This window comes from Mus caroli, unplaced genomic scaffold (assembly GCF_900094665.2).
Source record: "Mus caroli unplaced genomic scaffold, CAROLI_EIJ_v1.1 scaffold_20860_1, whole genome shotgun sequence".
NCBI classification, from domain to species: Eukaryota; Metazoa; Chordata; class Mammalia; order Rodentia; family Muridae; genus Mus; species Mus caroli.
Window position 1 is genome coordinate 3789 of NW_018389125.1, and position 7251 is coordinate 11039.

Consider the following 7251-nt stretch of genomic DNA (forward strand, 5'->3'; position numbering starts at 1 on the left):
GAAAGGAACCAGATATAGCTGTCTCTTGTGAGACTATGCCGGGGCCTAGCAAACACAGAAGTGGATGCTCACAGTCAGCTATTGAATGGATCACAGGGCCCCCAAAGGAGGAGCTAGAGAAAGCACCCAAGGAACTAAAGGGAACTGCAACCCTATAGGTGGAACAACAATATGAACTAACCAGTACCTCGGAGCTCTTATCTCTAGCTGCATATGTATCAAAAGATGGCCTAGTAGGCCATCACTGGAAAGAGAGGCCCATTGGAATTGCAAACTTTATATGCCCCAGTACAGGGGAATGCCAGGGCCAAAAAGTGGGAGTTGGTGGGTAGGGGATTGGGGGGGGGGCGTGGTATGGGGGACTTTTGGGATAGCATTGGAAATGTAAATGAGGAAAATACCTAATTAAAAAAAATGAAAAAAAAATGTAACTCAGATACCCTATTTATTTACCTCTTAATTCCCCAAAAAACCTATAACTGAAATTGTACTAATTTTTCCTCCATTCCAACATTCTGATTGTTGATATTATAACCAACTCATTAATTAAAGTGGTATATAAGAATAAAACACTGACAGCCAATTCAAAGTATAAGAATCAGTGCATTTTAGTAGGCAGAGGAAGTGTTCAATATGTACTTATGTCCTTGCTGATTTGTCAGAATATTGGAGGGAGGGACTGATAAGATCTACTGGTAGGACGAAAAATATACATTTGAGTTTGGTATGGTGTTTGCCTCATTTAGAAAATGAACTGAGTGTAAATGCTTTTGTGCTCTCATAGACTGTATTTGATGTTATGATATGAAGAGGAAAAACTCAAATATGTGATTTCTCTAAAAAAAATATTGAATCTTTTAATGTCCTATCTTAAACAAGCTTATTTTCTTTCTAATCTTCAGATCTGAAATTTTGGGAATCTGATATGAAATATGTAAGAACAAAGCACAATGTTTTTATTTCATGTAAAGCTCAAATCATTATACTATCACATGTTATGTTAGCATCTTAACACAGCACTGTACCCACATAAGTTGTTACTTTATATACCTTCCATTTACTTGAATATTATTGTGATGATTGGATGCAACTTACTGTTACAAAATTGTACATCAAACATCCTAAAGATAGCTATTTTTTTTTCATTTTATTTTTGCTACCTTGAATCATACATACCTTAGTCTAGGGGCCATTCTTTACCACACAGAGGGCATATATGGTGTTAATAGATAATTTCATTTTTCTTCATATGTATGAGTACTATACACATATTTATATGTATGGTCATTTATCATCTCCTTAAACAAATATTTTCTAGCCAATATGCTTAAATTAAAATGTACCTTAAATTACCCTAGAGTAGTAGTGAAGCAATGATATAAAATGTAAAAAATAATCACTAGTAGTTCTCATTCCAGTAATGTATTTCTAAGTATCTTTTCCAAGACATCAGTTTTCTTAAATATAGACAGAGAAGAAAATGTAATTAACATGTCTTTTCAACTGGATTATTGTTGTTGGATGAGGATGTGTGTAGTATTGAACCGTTCTCAGTGATTTATTCTGATCTAACATTGACTGAATTAAATAGAATTTCTATTTCATTGTTTTTTGTATAAAATATTTGATGTATTCTTTAGTATAAACATAAGAATTCTACACTTATAAATCTAAGTCTTCATAATAATGAAACAAAATATTCAGCTATAGTATTTTTAGTATAAAAAATTTCAAATTTTTAAATGTATTATCATTGAATTCTTGTCTATTGACCCTTTACAATGGACTTCATTTTCCTTGCAGTTCAGGGTTCTTCAGAAAGTTCAAGTTGCTGGGTCTAAAGTTTTGGTCTTGAGTGGCCTTGAGTTTTTCTTTGTCTACATTAGATGTCATAGATTTTCAGTCATGAGTTAGAATATAGCATTGCTAATTATATCCCAATGTTTTGGGTGAATCATGCATGAAAATGACTTCAACAAATTAATATCTTGAGGATTGTATAATTTCAAATGTTAAAATGAAGATAAACACAACAGCTTGTTTCCTTGAATGTAGCTATACTTAAGATATAGCTACAAATCTAGACAAATAGGCATATAACATCCTAAATTAAATAAATTAGATCATAGTTATTTCTTTCACTATTAATTTCAGTAATAAATTAAAATTTTAATCATAAAAATCTAGCCATCCAATATCAGGATATAAGATTAAATGCATAAACCTCCCTTAAATATTGAAAATAATAATACTACATATTTTATAATTCTCCATATACTACATATTTACTATGATAAAATACAATTTTATATATTATGTTTACTAATAACTTTAAATATAAAATAACCAGAAAAACAGTTTAAATAATGAGAAATGATATATATTCAGGTTAAATATAAAAAGGAGATATTTATCAAAGCAAAGAGTTTAAATGAAATAAAAATCATTTTAACAAATATCTAGCTTATTAAATGAACATACTAAATTTATATAATATAGATAAATTATTCACCATATTTGACACTTAGTCATTTGTTCTTGTAAATTATGCTATTTTCCAGTGCCAGAGCATATCAACTTTTTTAAAAAGTCAGAGTCCCAAACACATAATTGTTAGTTAGAAGAGTCTAGAATCATTCACTTTGACCTATCAGTTTTGACAATTTTCTTTGTATTTTGACAAGAGAATCCAGTCTCAATTGGATTATTCTTTATTCATTCAGTTGCCTTCTTCCTAAAAATAATTTGCAAAGATGAAAAGCAGAGAACCACTTCATTATCTTCAGCCTGACACTCCTGATCCCACTTGTCCTTTTCTCTAATGCTACTGATTTAATATGCAGAAAAACTTCCCAAAAGACAATTGATTCCTATGCCCACTAAGACATTTTCTGCTATATGCATTGCATCTGCAAATGTTTAACTCTAAAAATGTGCATAATTTTAGCAGAGACCTCTGACCCAGACAAAGCCATAGTATGTGGTCCTGAAACAGTAATTGAACTTTTTTTTCACAAGACAAAAGTGTTAGAACTATCAATGTCAGAATCAGTTCATTTCAATCAGGTCTGTATTCTCACATATGAAAGAAGACAGAAATATAAGTATGAGAGAAATTACAAGATGGCTTGGTAAATCCTAAGTATTACCCAAGAGAATGGAAGCATAGGTTTGAGAGTATGTACTACTGGAGAAACTCATAATTATTATATAGGAGAGTACTGAAGCAATGGTAGCTTTTTATCCATCAACTTCGGCATTTTGTTGTTTCTATATTTTGACAAGTTTATTGAGTCCCATCTTCGGAGAGTTCACATATACACTAAACCATTTACAGCAAAGAATGCTATCAGCAAAAGCTGAGTTATGCCCAACATCACATATAGATATTAAAATTGCTTAAATGGTGCCCTAAATGGTAGTAGTTGTGGGAGCCTTTTGATAACATGATTATAGGGAGTGGCAGATAACAATGAAAGACAGAAAGGAGTGTGCTGTAATAATTGGTTTTGTATAAGATAAAAAGTTAACCAAAAAAATTAGTTCATAATGTACTCCAAAAATCTCTAATAGAGGAAGCTAGGTGTGAAAAATTATAGGAACATTGTATATTTTTATGCAATTAAATGTTGATAAGTATTTATCTGAGTTTTAAATTAAGTCTAGTTAGGCTTACATTTATCATTGTCCATTAAGGACAGAGCATTTAAAAACATTTGTCTTTTTAGAGTGCCTGCATATTTTAATAAAGTCTATAATATTTGTATAAATTTCCAAAGCATATTGAGGATTTTAATAAATTAATATTTTGGTTATCATGAAAGTTAAAATATATTTTTTAGAATGTCAAAAGTTTGTATTTTTAGCGATCATTTATAAATATGGAAAACAAAACAAAAAATCATAACTGTAGAGATAGTTCAATTGCTTAAGCACTGGCTCCTCTTTCATAAAACCCAGATTCAAATCCCAGCACCAATATGTTATGCCACCATCTGTAATTCCAGTTCCAGGGTATCTGACACCTTTATACAGACCAACTTGCAGGCAAAACACCAATACTCATGAAATAAAAATAAATAAATATATTTTAAAAAGGAAACAAAATGTAACATATCATATGACAAGAATATATAATAATTTAATACTGCAAATAGAAATGGCATGTTTTAATATGATATTACAAATTATAGTCAATGTGATATGATAATAGCAAGAGATAATGTAAAAGCTTAAATTGTGTAGTAAATTTACAAAACTCATTATTTAACAGTTTGAAGTTTTTCTTCAGTGGATATCTGGGTGTGGAAAGTGTTGGGCATCTTGGTGGTGAAGCATGTTTTGTGCTGGTGCCACAACACATGATGGGGCAATGGAAATTTGATCTTGGAGTCCTGTAACAGCAGTCCTGCCAGCTGCAGTCTCTTCCACCTTCATGATCTGGATGGAGTTCTCACTGGTACAATGTCGGGCATCCATGTCGCAGTAGCATTGTGTGACCCTGCTAGTGGTGGTCAGGTCCGGGTACTCTCAATATATTTTGTGTGCCATGACCAGAGTTGTAGCGCAGGCAGATGCTGAAGTTCTTCACATGTAGGGGTGTCTTCTCAAACATGCACTTGCAGTGCACAACATGACTTCTTCATCTTCTTCAGCTGTGACACAACGTACCAGTAGAGGGTCTTGGCCAACACATGGTTGGGTGCAAATGATGTGCACTGGTTACAGTAACAGTGTGTGTCACTTTGGAATTGGCAAGGAGCACCCCACCACCTTGAATTCCTCAACCTGAAAGTCATTGCCAGGAGAAGGGTTTGTGTATGTAGGGGTAGGGGTTAAGGAGGCAGAGCTGGCCTGGAATCCATCAGTCATTCCACAGAGTGTATCAAGTTGGCAAGCCCACTCACCCTGCCTTTTCTAGATATATATCACCGGATCAGTTTCAAACCTGAGTTCACATACTTTCACCTTTCAAAAGACCACTGGCAAGCATGCCAGAATGCACGTGCCCTGCTAGGAGGCTGCCTCAGTTTCTCCTTTCCGAAAGCCTACTTCACATGCAGGTGGCAGGCTGCTCTGCTCTCCATGAAAACTCCAGGCCAAGATGGCAATGGTGGCTCATGCCTTTAATTAAAAATCAAGAAATGCTTTGAGTTTGTTTTGTTTTGTATTGTTTAGTTTTTGTTTTTATTTTTGTCATGTAATTTCAAGCACAGAGTATAATTAAGTAAATTATTTATAAACCATAAACAAAATAGATTTGATAATTAATATGTAAAATATATAAATATCCGTTTATACATATGACACAAGTCATTACCACAAAATGAATTGTCACTAATTTCTACTGGAATAAAGGTATTAAATAAATAAATTAATGACAGAAGGAAAAATACCATAAACTATATCAAGTTATTTCACTGTTAATAACTCAGTCTGGAAAATAGAAAGAAAGAAAGAAAGAAAGAAAGAAAGAAAGAAAGAAAGAAAGAAAGAAAGAAAGAAAGAAAGAAAGAAAGAAAGAAAGAAAGAAAGGAAGAAAGGAAGAAAGAAAGAAAGGAAGAAAGAAAGAAAGAAAGAAAGAAAGAATATTTCCCCACATCTCTGTGTCTATACATTACACTTCTCACATTAATGTACATTCTCAGTATAGACTATGGGATGGAAAAAGTACAATTTTATATTGGATTGACTTAACAAACCATACTGTACCCATATGATGAAAGTTAATATAACCACTAAGAAGTCACATTATGGCACACCATCCTGACATGCTTTAATGCTACACCATGTGTGGGAATAAACATATCAATAAGCATTAGAAGGCCCTAATTAAAAAATTGTTTTGTGAAAGATCTCATGATTCTCAAACTATAAGAAACAAGGCACATCTGAGACATGTAAAACACAAGAAGTAACTAAACATACTTGATAGATAATTCTTAACTTTTTCAATTATATTATACCCACTGCTGCAATTTCTAATGTTTTAAGTTTTAATAATTTTTGTTATTGTTGCTAACTATCTTGGAACAATTGTGTTATAATTTAAACAAGATTTCTGATTTTTAGTCAATTTATAACCTAGAAGTGCATGATGGCAGGAGCCCCAGAACTTTCCTCTCCATTTTGTCTTTAACTACAGTATCACTGGGATTTAAGAAAGGTGTTGATGCATGTAGCTTTATTTGAGATCTAGAAATCCCAGGTTAGGTTACCACACTTACACAGGAAGAATTTACCTACTGATCCATCTTACTGTTTATTTCACATATTAAATAGCACATATGTATCATTCATCAAATCAACACAGGTATTCATATCCAAGATATTGTTGTGTAAATGTAGCAAGTGATTCAGGTTTTGAATTCTTGCTTGAATTTCCACATTTCAAGGGATATAGTATTAGTTAATTACCTGTCCATAGATTACCTACTTAACTTTGAATGGCATGTTTGTGTATTATAGTACATTTTTCTAAGTGCATAAAGATAAAACTCTGCAATATATAGAAAATAAAGGACATGTAACAAAATGGCTGCGAGGGCATATTTGATTAAAACAAAATAAACTCAAGTCTCCTCTTTTATGTTATTTCCTGGCTTTGTTTTACTAAATGGGTAGAATGACTTTTGTTAGGGTTTAAAATTCAAGTTTTTGTCTTTATTGGAATTGTATGTTTAAGGGACTTCATAGTGGATCTAAGTACAGCATTTATAATATTTTAATTGAAATTAGTAAACATTATGTAAGAGAATGCATTACATCAACTATAAATTGGCCCATTTATTAGTGTCCTTTCTTAGAAGTTGGATATAGTAGCTAATTTAAAGGCTTAATTTGAAGTACAAACTCAAACAATACAAATATAAGGTTTTTAAAAGCAAAGATATAATCATCAAATTCATAGACATTTCAGGATTCTGTATAGAGAAAACACAAATCCTGAAGAGGAAAACATAAGCTGATACTGATATTTTGAATAAAATTGATGTGGTTTATGTCATTGATTTTTCAGACTGGGATAAAAGTTGGTACCATGGGAATAGTTATTTAATAGAAAGGTGAATATTTTTGCCAACTGCCATTCCTATTCAACAAATTGGCAAGCAATGCATCAAAATCATGTAAACTCAGTAAATAAGCTGAATAAAATACAGAATGACCAAAAATAAAACTACTCAGGTCAGAAATATGTTTTTGACTGTAATGTAGCCACAACCATGTTTTGAAGAGAAACCTCAGCACTTG

The 7251-nt window shown here is 32.2% G+C and overlaps 1 pseudogene; it reads right to left on the reverse strand.

The window, feature by feature from the left end:
• Positions 1 to 4262: 4262 nt before the first annotated feature.
• On the reverse strand, positions 4263 to 4872 carry LOC110287952 (annotated as a pseudogene).
• Between the last annotated feature and the right edge of the window lie 2379 nt (positions 4873 to 7251).